This window comes from Hevea brasiliensis, chromosome 12, assembly GCF_030052815.1.
Source record: "Hevea brasiliensis isolate MT/VB/25A 57/8 chromosome 12, ASM3005281v1, whole genome shotgun sequence".
Lineage (NCBI taxonomy): Eukaryota > Viridiplantae > Streptophyta > Magnoliopsida > Malpighiales > Euphorbiaceae > Hevea > Hevea brasiliensis.
In genome coordinates this window covers 13,029,430-13,043,474 of record NC_079504.1, presented here as the reverse complement: position 1 = coordinate 13,043,474, position 14,045 = coordinate 13,029,430, and the positions used below count along the sequence as shown (strand labels likewise).

General features: G+C 34.5%; 1 long non-coding RNA gene across 12 annotated transcripts; it reads right to left on the bottom strand.

Moving 5' to 3' along the window:
- Positions 1 to 4,468: 4,468 nt before the first annotated feature.
- LOC110661921 (uncharacterized) lies at positions 4,469 to 12,290 on the bottom strand. 12 transcript variants are annotated; one of them, XR_009142011.1, is made up of 9 exons: positions 12,051 to 12,290; positions 11,147 to 11,955; positions 10,312 to 10,461; positions 10,182 to 10,220; positions 7,067 to 7,323; positions 6,437 to 6,502; positions 5,687 to 6,311; positions 5,211 to 5,296; positions 4,469 to 4,843 (listed from the first exon to the last, which is right to left on the bottom strand). It is a non-coding gene; the product is annotated as an uncharacterized LOC110661921 (long non-coding RNA). The 12 variants fall into 12 exon arrangements; XR_009142005.1 differs by having other exon boundaries at positions 6,437 to 7,323; XR_009142008.1 differs by having other exon boundaries at positions 5,687 to 6,502.
- Between the last annotated feature and the right edge of the window lie 1,755 nt (positions 12,291 to 14,045).

Sequence of the window (14,045 nt, the reverse complement as noted above, 5' to 3'; positions counted from 1 at the left end):
ATATATATTTATATTTCTCAGACAAATCCAAAAATCCAGGAAATAGTAAAAGATTATGTCTTTCGCAATCGGCATGCATCATCAGAGACATTTTTTTTTGTGTCATTGTTATATATAATGGTTTAGTTGTTTACTTACAGTTTTAAATTTTCTAGTTTTTGTCACTATTATTTTTGATGATTTTAATATTATTTATTATTTTTCTCACGTCTAATTAATGTAAGATAAATTCTGATATCAGATAAAATATATAAAGTTTAGTTCTACCTCAAAAATTAATTTAAGAAGAGAAAATTTATCCAAATCTTATATATAACACAAACACCTTATCTCAAATTAATGTAGTTTGCTTTGGAAAAAAAATAAACCCATAAAGCATTAGCAAAGGCCAAAAAAAAAAATGTGTTTCTTTTGTGTGGAAATTAATTCATTTTTTGTCATTTTAGGTGAGATGGATTAGGACCCCATTAGTCATACTTAAGTTAAATTAAATTCTTGCCTTAATTAAAGATCATGAAATGGGTAATTAAAGATTCTTTAGCATTTCAAGTGAGATAAACACAATTTTCCTTACCATTATCCTCATGATGTTTGGAATTTCTTTTCCACTTTCCACAAAGTGGAATGAATTCCCTTTCCTTCTATTAATTTTTTTTTCTTTAATTAGTTTAATTTAAGATTTAAATTCAAAATTTCATGATTTTAAAATTAATTTTGTTTTCTTAATTTATTTATTCAATAAAAAAAAATAATTCATTTAGATGTGGTTTCAATTAATAATCACTATCTAAAAAAAAAAAAAATTAATAATCACCTTCATTGGTGTGATATTTTAAAAAAAAATGATTATTGATTTTATCTGTGTATAATTGAGATTTAAGTGGAAGATTCTGTTGTCTTTGTTAGGCTCAAGATGTGACAATTTGTTTCCAAATAAATTGGGTCCTCAAAAACGGCTTTAAGCAACCGCTTTCAAAACCCATTCTCACTGTTAAATTGTTCACATTCAATTTATTGTGAACCAATTTATAGAAATAAAAAAAAAAATTCTAATTTCTTGGGAAGCAATTCAAATGCTTAATGAGCAGCAATTTGAATTTTTAGTGCATTTTATAATATGCATAATCCAGCAGTAATTATGAGCAAACTAATGACTTTAAAATCACAATTTGCATTAACTGTGAAACCCACTTCATGCTCAAGATTTTTTTTCACATTCACACATTAATATATATTTAGCGGTTTGAGTGGTAACAAAAATTCATTTAGTCTGAAAGGTTTCAGGTTTGAACTTTGTCACTAACTTCTTGGTGTGGTGACATATAATTAACTCTATCCATGAAAATATTTTAAGCCTGACATGACATGGGTAAGGTGAGATACTTCCTAATGTGTGTACCTGTGAAAAAGAGGGGTGTGATTTTGGACTCTGAAATTAGCTTTAATGTTAGACTGGTAGTTATAGATCAACCAAGAATGTTAATAATAATAATAATAAATCCCAGCTGCTCAGAGAAATCTAAGAATATCACTATACAAAAAACAAATAAAAAAGAGACTAAGAAGAGCTTTTTGGTTGTTCAAAAATTGATTGGCTTCCCATCCAAAGAAACAGTCAAAACCATAAATAAATAAATAAAATAAAAGGACAAAGAAAATATATGCCAATCTGCAATGCAAATTCATAAAAAAAGTGAGGAAAGTAGTTGGAAACATTTATCTACCCAAAGAAAAAACACAAGAAAAATGTAGGAACTTAGGACCGCTTTGCAGTCCAATCTTAGAATTAAATGTGGATTGATTTGGGAGAAAGAGCTAGGAGAAGAAGATGCTTCTTGCCTACTTGTCTATTTTTGACCAAGAAACCTAAACATGAAATGAACAAAAACTTCAAAGCTCCATAAAAATGAATACTCACTATCATCATGGATTTGGCATAAATCTGAGTCACCTTTAGAATAATTATCAGCCAAATTGTATGCTAATCTTTAATTGCATGTGCAAAGCAATCTTTTAGCATGTAATCTACAGTTTCTAGATTATTATCTACACAAAAACGAATAATTTCAATTTGGTTGCAGATATTGCCTATCATTCCAATTAGTACCCACCACCATGACACATCCTTTCAATTGCACCGAAAAAAGGCTCTATTTTCTGGTCTAAGTGCAGTGCATTTGGACCAAACACATAATACAATAGAACAAAACAGAAACGAAAATACTCATTTTTCCTCAGACCCCCCCAAAAAAACGATGGAACCAATAGGATATCTCCATACAATAAAGTGTCTGAAGTGTGGTTCACACGTTTGCTACTGCTACTGCGATACATATACCTATATACACACAACACACAAGTGGAAAGCTGGAACTGGTCTTTTTTCTACCTGTAAGAAAAGGATAGAAACACAGGAGGCTTATCCATTCATTTTTACCTTGGAACTGCCTTAAATTGCCTGTAGAATGAAGTTAAAGATGCCCATTTAGAAAGAAACAAACATTAAAGTGTCTTCCACTTGGGACAATGTGAATATAAAGTCTAGGATGATGACTTTTTAAGATTGTAATCTTTAATTTCTGCAGAAAAAAAAATAAAGACAAAGTAAAATAAAAAGCATCAAAAAGTATTTAAAGTCTTCTACTTCTACGTGGCATGGACTTCAAAGACCTCTAATGGCTTTAATTGAGAACTTATACTGAAAAGTATTTTAAGTTAAAACTTTCAAGTAAAGAATGTCACGTGGAAAGTTATGAATCAAACAATACAATGTGTTGATCAAGTCAAAGATAGCTACCGTATCTACTGGCCCAGCAATATCATCAATTATCATCAATCTCCAGTTGTTGATATCTGCAAATCCTACTGTTGCTTTAGAATGCAAAAAGGACGTCTTGAAGCTAGTAGCTTTATCTAAATGGCATTGAAATTTCACCAGTCAACGGTAAAAACATGATTTATGGTCCAAAGAAATAGCCTACAAAATTCAAGTCCAAATAATTTAACATTTGAAATAGCTTCATTTTCATAAGTGAAGAAAGCACATTCATGTTTCAACATGTCTTACTCAAAGTTTCAAGATACTAAAAACTTATAATCTTTGTCCAAATCAAAGTTTACCTAAGCTTCCAAGTGACAAGCTCTAGACCATCTAGTTTGTAAAGTCACCAATTCTGAAGAGTCCAGGAATCAAATTTAACTCACCCACAAAGGTTATATCATGGAATATTTGTCGTTATGCAAACGAGCATTCTACAACTACCACAAAGCAACTATATCCATAGACTGTGGAACCATTCCTTACCACTTATCATAAATCAAATCTCTCCAAATGATTCTCACATCATCATCCATATCGTTTTTGACAATGAAAGAATGACCCTACAGAAGATTTTTATCAAAAAGTGATTATTCTATTGTTGATTTACAATGGCGGCGGACGTAGTATCTATTTGGCTAATCTAGCTATCACCATCAAAGCAATCGCCCACATTCCTATCTCATTCCAGCAGATATGATAGCAATCTCCTATCATTAGAATATCAAGAACGTGTTTCTATACAGTAATTAACCAGACGAGGGTACTCTGCCTGGAAAAAGCCAAAAAGAATCATGCAAATTCCTTTAAAATACTAAAAATGGGACATACAAGTTGCCAGAGGACTGCACAGATCAATACAGGCAATAATCATTCTTCTTCAATTTGAATATACCTCTTGCCCACATTAGAATCAAAATCTAACGATAAAAAAATATACTTTGTCCTGATCTAGGACTTAGCAATATTGTCAATGCAAATCCATCTCAAATGATATGAAATACTATTTTGAGAACAAACATTTGAACCTTGTTTTCCCCGAATTATTTGTCAAATATGGTGGGCATTAAATATTAGTGAATAATTTCTTCATGGTTTGAAAAGTCATGGAAAGAAATAAAGATGATACACAACTTTGTTCATAATAATGCCCAAGACTAATAAGTAAACTGCAGCCCAATTCAGTCACAAGCTGCAGACAGCGAACCATGGAATTTGAAAAGCTTATGCAAAACCATGGAAGAAACTGTTCAAGAGGGAAAAAAAATATATAGAAAGGAAGGCTTGTAAATTGTAATATATTACAAATTCAGCCCTTCCCTCACGGTACATGTAAAGTTATCTATAGATCACTAAAGCAGAAGCTATTAGGAAGCAAGATAACAATGCATATCAACCACCAAGACTCTTAGCACCCTTCCTCATATGCTAGGCCCAATTAATTAGTAATGGCCTATGCCATCAATCAGCATTATCACAAATTATGAAGTCTTTGAACATATCATTATTTGGCCATCACGGACTGTGGCACAGTGAAGCACTTAAAATCTAGACCTTTTTATCCCCTGAATGCATAGTAAAACAAAACATTTTATACAGAACAAAATAACAAAAGATGGTTAACATCATCCGATACAAAAAAGCAACATATAAGAACACGTCCTTTATATTCAAACTTGTTCATGTAGTTCTCTATCCTGAGCCTAACAGCCATGCGCCTTTGCAAAAAACAGTACTAGCCAGTTCATAACACCCTCATTTACATGAGCAATTAAAAACTCAAAGACATTATACATCCTTGAAGAGTTGGGTTCATGATCGACCAGGTGTGCACTTACAGAATGTTGCTTTTACATGGTCCAAAGCTCTTCAATTCTAACTTGCAGTTGATTGTTACCGATAGATGACCACACATTTGCACTTCAACAGTTCAACCGCCACAGGACATTCATTCTTTTGTTTTCAATAAGCACACCACTTGTGCCATATCAGTATTGACATCATGTTTATCCTATTAACATTTTCCTGTTTCACCACAAAATAATAGTAATAATGATCATAACAATAATATAATAATAATAAAAATTTGACCATAAATGTAAATATAGTCAGCATGACTCAGACAACTGCCAAGATCATAATAAGCATTCTGTAGAAGATTTTTTTCATTGAAACTTTGTATCCACTGTTTCAAATGAAAAACATATCTATAACAAGCAATTATTGAGAAGTATTCTTTGAACTTTTTCTCTACTCCCATATTTATCTGGGAAAGGTCCATTCTCAAAATGGACTTTATTTCCTCACAACTACAAAAAAAAACATGGAATGAAGATTTTTTATGGAATGTGTAAACAAGGCTTAGCATGATAACAAAAAGAAATTCCATTACATGTTTGAGAACATATGTATCGACTGCAAACTTGATTGCATCAGCCGCAGCACATGTTCCAGATGGTACATTCTGGTTTTCAGGCCCTGCAGAGAAAATAACACATGAAAAGATCAACGCATGACACTGCAACAAATAGTAGGAACAATTGGAGCATGAATACAGAACAAATATTTAATCTGTTAGTCTGCAGCAAAACGAAGGGTTATGATCAGTCAAAAGCACGCCAACGATATGTAGATATATCCACCACAAATAATCACGAAGCAGACTTGATACATTACAGAATTAGATAGTGTATGCCCTAATTCTTTAACCATTATGTCCAGTTAATGCATCATGAGGACATGGTAAAAATAGCATCAAAACCAATACCATTATTAACAACACAAAGTGCAAAATTAGGCAGCATCTGTGTCCTATAATGAGAATATTTAGTGAAATTGCTACTTGAAGCATCATAAATAAATTGATACCTTAGACCGAGAAATTAGTTTCACAAGATCAGGTTGTTCCATGTGAATATTCAGACTTTGACTCTGGTCTATGAAGAAACCCTGGTTAACAGCCATATCAACCAATGTCTTTTGCATGATTTCCCACACTATCCTAAAATTATGCTGCGCTACTGCCTTAGCTTGATAATAAGAAATCGTAAATAAGAAACATAATACAGACAGGGAAAAGATATACTTGCAGATAGCTTTGAGTTGCCCCAGAATCCTAGGAATTTTCGCAACAGAGCATTCTCATAAATTATCTTGTATATAGGAGAATGTGACCAAAGACCAGTCTCTGTTAAGTCATGGTGGAGGTTTGCTCACCACAACAAATTCACCACCGAAAATGAGGAATTAGATGGCTGCAGATACACACTTTAAAAAACTAAGTTTAATAGATAAAAGCAAACCTTAAAACTCTGCAGCTATGAATATTAGAGGCATAAGGTTCAAAACACTCATTGTTGCCAAGAATCTGGTTTGTTGAAACAGTGGGCATAGGTGCTACCAAAAGGGAATTTCTTATCCCATTCTTCAAGATCATTTCCCTGAGAGCATCTCAATCCCATCTATCTGATGGCATCACACCCCAAATGTCCATCTGAAGAATTCCCAGAAGATAAAGAAGAAAGGCAGCTAAAGATCTAGCACTTATTTTACTATTGCTTCTCATTTATATATACATCTTCTTTGCGGGCATATAATTTACATTTAATAGAATTTAACCTGTAAAGCTTTCAAAAGGCTGTGTCATGTACAGTTCCTTCACACGATGTATGATACTAAGAAAACCTGATGAACGAGGAAAGAAATGCAAAGTTACACCCTTGGGCACCATTTAAGGTTGAGGTTGGGAGGCCAAAAAAGTGTGTTTTAAAAAAACATAATTTTAGATGTTTAAAAAAGTTGTTCAGTTGTTTTTCAAGTTCTTATAACTAAAATATGTCAAATTTAACTTTAAAACAAGTTTTAATATCCTCTAACTAACATATTTAAGGATGTGTGTTTCCCAATAACAGCTCCATTAACAATATCAAACACACCTTTTGTCCATAAAATTTCTCAAGAGTTACATGTACAATAGTACAGCCTAGACCATGTCCACCATTCAAATCAAATGAAGATTAGCCCATTTTTTTTTAATAAATGAACAATGAATGGAACAAGCATAAACTTTAAGGCTCAACCTCATTGCCCTGAGAGTTTTCTGACTGGTGTTGGTCAGAATTATGTCAAGGTATACAATACAGAGTAGAACATCTTCTCAGTATTAACAATATGACACTGTGATTTTCCATCTTTTGCATATCCCTTTGGCATAATTTCATGAAAATTGAAAAGCTCAGAGATCCAGACCTTGCTCACAGGGCTCCCAAGATATGTCTCATATGGACCATTTTTCGCAGCCAACTCAGAAGAAGATTTCAGCGCATGGTAGTACATTAGTCTAAAATATGTCTGTTTAGCTTTTGGGCCAGTATGAAACAGACCAAGCACCCAGTCAAACTAAGCCAAGGAGTCAACGCTTAATCATTTGCAGCAGGAGCAAGTTAATACCTCTGGTGAAACAAACGGCATGCCAAGCAGAATAAAAATATCTGCAAGACCCTGCACTGCAATACAGACTGGCCTGTGTCATAAATTTGATCATCTTCCAGTTTCAATGGGATAGTAATTAATATCAATTATCTTGTTAAGATTTTCAGTAATTGTTGCTGTAACCTATAAGATCAACAAAATTCGCATAAGTCTATGTCTCTAAGATATCATTCGAATTTTTTTTTACTTTAGATAACAGATATAATTCTACCTTCAATGGATTCCGTCTTACCAAGTATATGGAAACACAACACATGTTTTCAATTATAACTTTTGAATAAAATAATGTATAGGAAGTGATAGACAAGGTTATGAGAATGTTCATAGAGGTTTTGGTTTTGGCAGTCGAAATGAGGAGGGAAAAAGCATTCTGGATTTTGTTATGACATACGACCTAATACTAGCAAGTACCTATTTTATAAAAAGAGAGTCACATTTAGTGACTTTCAAAAGTGAGCAACATAGAAACCAAATCGACTTTCTTTTAACCAGGAAGACAAATAGAGCTCTATGCAAGGATTGCAAGGTCATTCCAGGAGAGGCTTTAATAAGTCAACATCGGTTGGTGGTCTTGGATGTCAAGTTTAGGAACAATTCAAGTAAGGTCAGAAGAAATAGTGTAGCTCGAACAAAGTGGTGGGAGTTCAAAGGATTAAAGTAAGTGAAGTTCAAAAATGAGCTTCTCGAGTCCGAAGTATGGAAGCTGGATATGGAGGCCAATGATATGTGAATACAGATGGCATCAAAGATTAGAGAAGTAGCTAGAAAAGTACTTGGAGAGTCTAAAGGACATGGACCACCATCAAAAGAGAGATGGTGGTGGAATGAGGAAGTACAAAAGGCAGTGAAGAGAAAAAGAGAATGGTATACGAAATTACCTAAATGTGATAAAAATGAGACATATGAACAGTACAAGATAGCAAAGAAAGAGGCAAAAAAGGCAGTTAGTCAAGCAAGAGCACATGCCTTTGAAAAGTTATATGAGAAACTTGGAACTAAAGAAGGGGAGAAAGATATTTATAGATTAGCAAGGAGGAGAGAAAGAAAATGTCAAGATCTGAATCAAGTTAGGTGCATTAAGGATAAAGAAGGAAAAGTGTTGGTGAAAGATGAGGACATTAAAGAAAGATGGAGAAATTATTTTAATGATCTCTTTAATAATAGTCAAAATGGTAATAGAGTGAATATAGACTATAGAACAATAGAAAAGAATGTGAATTATACTAGAAGGATTAGGTCTTTAGAAGTAAAGGAAGCACTTAAGAGAATGAAAGTGGGTAAAGCCTGTGGACCTGATGAAATACCAATTGAAGTGTGGAAATGTTTGGGAGATATGAGAGTGGCATGGTTAACTAAATTATTTAATAAGATTCTAAACTCAAAGAAAATGCCTGATGAATGAAGGAGGAGTATTTTAGTACCTATTTTTAAAAATAAGGGGGACATACAGAGTTGTTTAAACTATAGGGAAATTAAACTTATGAGCCATACTATGAAGTTGTGGGAGAGAGTTGTGGAACATCGACTACGTCATGATACTTCTATCTCTCTCAATCAATTTGGTTTCATGCCCGGTCGTTCAACTATGGAAGCGATCTTTCTTATTAGAAGCTTGACGGAGAAATATAGAGATGTGAAGAAAAATCTACACATGGTTTTTTATTGATTGGAGAAAGCTTATGATAGTGTTCCAAGAGATGTCTTATGGAATGTGTTAGAACAAAAGAGGATATCTATTAGGTACATACAAGTGTTGAAAGATATGTACGAAGAAGCAACTACTATTGTGCGCACAGTGGGAGGGGACACAAGAGATTTTCCGATGTCAATTGGATTACACCAAGGATCAACCATAAGCCCTTACCTTTTTACATTAGTTTTAGATGAATTGACGAAACATATACAAGAGAGTATTCCTTGGTGCACGTTGTTTGCGGATGATATTGTTCTGATAGATGAGACACGAGAAGGAGTCAATAGAAAGCTAGAGCTTTGGAGAAGTACTTAAGAATCAAAGGGTTTTAAGTTAAGTAGAACAAAGATAGAATACATGCATTGCAAGTTCAGTGAAGGCCAAACTGGTGATAGGGAAGGAGTTAATTTGAATGGAGTGGTACTGTCCCAAAGTGATCACTTTAAATATCTAGGCTCCGTCCTTCAAGTAGATGGAGGATGTGAGGAGGATGTTAGTCATAGGATTAAAGCCGAATGGTTGAAGTGGAGACGTGTCACGAGAGTTTTATGTGATTGTAAAATTCTCAATAAGTTGAAAGAAAAATTTTACCGTACAGCCATATGACCGGCTATGTTATATGGTAGTGAGTGTTGGGCACTGAAAGAGTCGTATGCGTCTAAGATAAGAGTTGCAAAGATGAGAATGTTAAGGTGGATGAGTGATCATACTAGACTAGATAAAGTTCGTAATAAGAGTATTAGAGAAAATGTAGGAATGGTGCCAATTGAAGATAAGTTGAGAGAAGGGAGATTGAGATGGTTTGATCATGTTAAGCATAGACATACGGAAGCTCCAGTTAGACAAGTAGAACACATTAGGTTAGAGAATAGAAAGAAAAAAAATGGTAGACCTAAATTGACTTGGAGGAGAGTAGTATAACATGACCTAGAAGCACTACACATTTCTGAGGATTTAACCGTAAATCGTTTAGAGTGGAGAAAGCGAATCCATATAGCCGACCCCAAATCTTTGGGATAAAGGCTTAGTTGAGTTGAGTTGAGTTGAGTATACTAGTGTATCTCATTTATTTGCTTCACATTCCAAGCAAAAACTAATTTTATTATAGAGCTTTTCAACTTCCAACTATGACTTCTGCTAGTATTGCAAAATAAAAATATCAGTTGTTTGATTCTGTACCTCCAACCAGCTTAGAGGAATGGACTCAATCAGCTCCCCCTACAGCAAGCATGCAAAGATTGATGAACAGCAAAATTAAATTTAAATGAAGATAAGCTATGAATCAATGATTAAGATTCCAAAATCCCACCCTTTCCCTGACATATCATGGTAGAGCAATGGATGCCAGACTGTAAACTGCAGTTTTCATTGGACTTGTGAACTCAATAATCTCAGGGCACAGGTTTGAGGACTTTCCAGTGCCCCAATTCTGCTGGTTGGTTTTCCTATTGAAAGAATCCTGAAGAAACAACTTATTTAAAACCCACCCAAAAATATGTGAACCAGTGGAAAAATATTTTCAATTCCCATTATACCAAAATAAAGCATATAAGGAGTTTCAGTTTCAATATGGGAATTTAAGATCTCAAACCAGAGTTCCTAGCAGATACAACTTTCTTTGCCCTACCCTATATCCACAAAACATGTTATCTAATTGTTAACTCTCATACAGACTACTACTTTACCATTGGTTCAAACAACCATCAAAATTAAAAAGAATTTATACAATAACTCATTTTCATAAGAACTGTACAGACCTCATTTTCATAAGAACTGTACAAAATTTCAAATTCTTCAACCCTGCAATCAGCCAAACCAGAAGCTTGATTGGGGCAAAACAAAGACCAGCAGCCATCACCTCAGACTCTTTCCATAAAAAGATTAGGAATCCAGAAAGCATAGAATCAATTTCTTGCTCAAAGGAATGGAAAATAGAATGCAAGAAAATCTTAGAAAAAATAAAAGGTACATAAAAGAGATACAAATAAAAAAAAATTACAAAATATAAAGGATTTTCTTGGTGCTAAATCATTATATGTAAGGACTTGCAACCTTGATTAGTGTCCATATTCTAGATAAAAATGACAATATCATTGATCTGAAAAATTCATTAATCCAATAATCCAAAGTCCATACTATAGTACCTTTCCATGGTTTTTCCTAAGATCTAGAACCTCCAAGATATCTGCATGCGATGGCTTCAAACATACGGCAAAGCACCTAAAACAAAACAAAAATTACTCATGGCTGCACATGTATTATTACATGAGAGTATGTGTGTGTATGACCTAAACATAACAATTATGATTATAAGATTTGCGACTTTGCCTTTCCTCGTGCCTCCTCCTTGATCAACATAGTGAGCAGTGTCATTAAAAACTCATAGCATAGGAATAATGCCATTGGAATGCCCATTTGTCCCACTGATATAACTTCCTGTAGAATGAATATTATATACAGAAAGACCAATTCCTCCAGCTAACTTGCTAATAAGAGCACACTTCTTCCAAGTATCAAATATGTCCTTGATGCTATAATATTTCATGCACACAAGAAAAATGCTACTCAACTGCCATATCAACCAAAGGAAGGGGAGATAGAGAGTTGGAGGAAAGGAATAAGACAATATAAGAAATATTCAGAAGATAAAAATCTAAAATCATGTTAAATAATGATATGCAATAAACATACTTGTGGTTGGGTGGTTCCAGCATTGAAAAGGGTAGGTGTAGCATGTGTGAACCAACACTGAGACATCAAGTGGTATGTTTCGACAACAGAGTCAATGTCATCTTTGTGGATACCAACGGCAACCCTCATCCATATGTGTTGTGGTCTTACAACAATGTTCCTACCAACCTTCAAAAGGTACGACCTCTCAAGAGTTTTGAAGCCAAAGTAGTCATAGTCAAAATCTGTCATAGATGATCTCATTTTCTAGAAGAGTAGCACTCTGATAGCAGGAAAATAAAAATTATTTAATATATTCATCAACCATCGCTCAAAGCCTAAAAAAACTCAAAAAATTTTCAGTCCGAACATACACACTTTTGGTCAAGAAAAGAGTTATTGGAGACTTTTGATAAAATAGAAGCCACATTTATAAGATTTACAAAGTTGATTGTTGACCATAGAAGTTTTGTCACAGCATGCTTGGCCTTTCTAAGAAAGATTTGGTCAGTTTGCATTTCCGGTGAGCCAAGTGATGATTCAAAAGTGAGGCTCCTGATCCTAAAGTTATAGATGATCAAGGCAATTTTATTTACAATATTCATTGCTTGAAAAAAAATAAAAGTAAATTGTTATGGAAAGTCAATCACTATGTTATGGAAAGTCAATCACTATATTATTTTTCTGTATATTCTGTATTCTGTATTCCTATTTAGGATTTCTTATTTAGGATTTCTTCCTAATTAGTAGAACACAATTATAGGAATCAATTGTATATATATACCCATGTACAGATTAATTAAAATCAATGAGAATCATCTCTTTCTACATGGTATCAGAGCAGGTCATCAATCTAGGGTGACTATTTGTTCTCACTACCCAGCTCAAGAGAGACCTTGGCCGCCGACCGGCCGTTTCAACCCCGATCAACATCGCCGGCATCGCCTCAACCCCCTCATTCCACCACTATGTGCTGTTGCCTGATCCAGTATACCATTAAAGGACTTCTGAGGTTTGGCTCTCAGATCCTATTTCAGTATTTGCTTGATTTGTGATTTTGGGTTATTTTGCTGCTATAAGCACTTTGGATTAGCATTTCGATTAGTTTTCTTTGTCTCAACAAATGGCAGACAATAAGAATGTTATTTCTGATGTGATTCAGGTGATGACTAAGATCACGGAACACAAACTTAATGGTTCGAATAACCGGGAGTGGAGTAAGACTGTTAGGGTCTATTTGCGTAGTATTGATAAGGATGATCACCTTACTAAAGATCCACCCACTGATGATACACGACAAACTTGGCTAAGGGAGGATGCTCGGTTGTTTTTGCAGCTTCGGAACTCGATTCATAGTGAGGTAATTAGTTTAATTAATCACTGTGAATTTGTTAAGGAATTGATGGATTACTTAGATTTTCTGTATTCTGATAAAGGGAATATCTCCCGTATTTATGATGTTTGTAAGGCATTCTACCGTGCTGAGAAAGAGGATAAGTCTCTCACGGCTTATTTTATGGATTTTAAACGGGTATATGAGGAACTTAATGTATTGTTGCCTTTTAGTCCTGATGTGAAAGTTCAGCAGGCCCAACGGGAGCAACTGGCTGTTATGAGTTTTCTTGCAGGCCTTCCTTCAGAGTATGAGACTGCTAAATCTCAGATTCTCTCCAGTTCTGAGATTTCCTCTTTGCATGAAACGTTCACACGGGTCCTTCGTATAGAGAGTACTCAATCTTCACAGCCTGCCAGTAGTGCTCTTATTAGCCGTAATCCAAATGGACAACAGGGTAATAGAAGAGGAAGTAGAGGAGGAATTACAGGCAACAGAAGTAATCATTGTAATGGAGAGGCTAGTTCTAATCAGGACTCAAGAGGAGTCATTTGTTATTATTGCCATGAGCCTGGCCATACAAAATATAATTATCCGCTACTTCAGAGAAAAAATCAGCGATCACAGATGGCAAATATGGCAGCAGAGAATTCTACAGTATCTTCCTCTGAGAAAACTATTTTGGTATCTGCAGAGGATTTTGCACAATTTTCCCAGTATCAGGCATCTCTAAAGCCTACCAGTTCCCCTGTCACTGCGATCGCTGAGTCAGGTAAATCCACTATATGCCTTGTGTCTTCTTCATCCAAATGGGTTATTGATTCCGGTGCGACAGATAACATGACAGGTAATTCTAGTCTTCTATCTGCTTTTCAGTCTAATCTCACATCCTCTACTGTTACTTTAGCTGATAGTTCTACTTCTTGTGTCATGGGTTTTGAAACTGCGAATCCGACTTTGTCAATTTCTTTGTCTTCAGTTTTGTGTCTACTAAAATTCTCTTTTAATTTACTTTCTGTTAGTAAACTTACTCGTGCCTT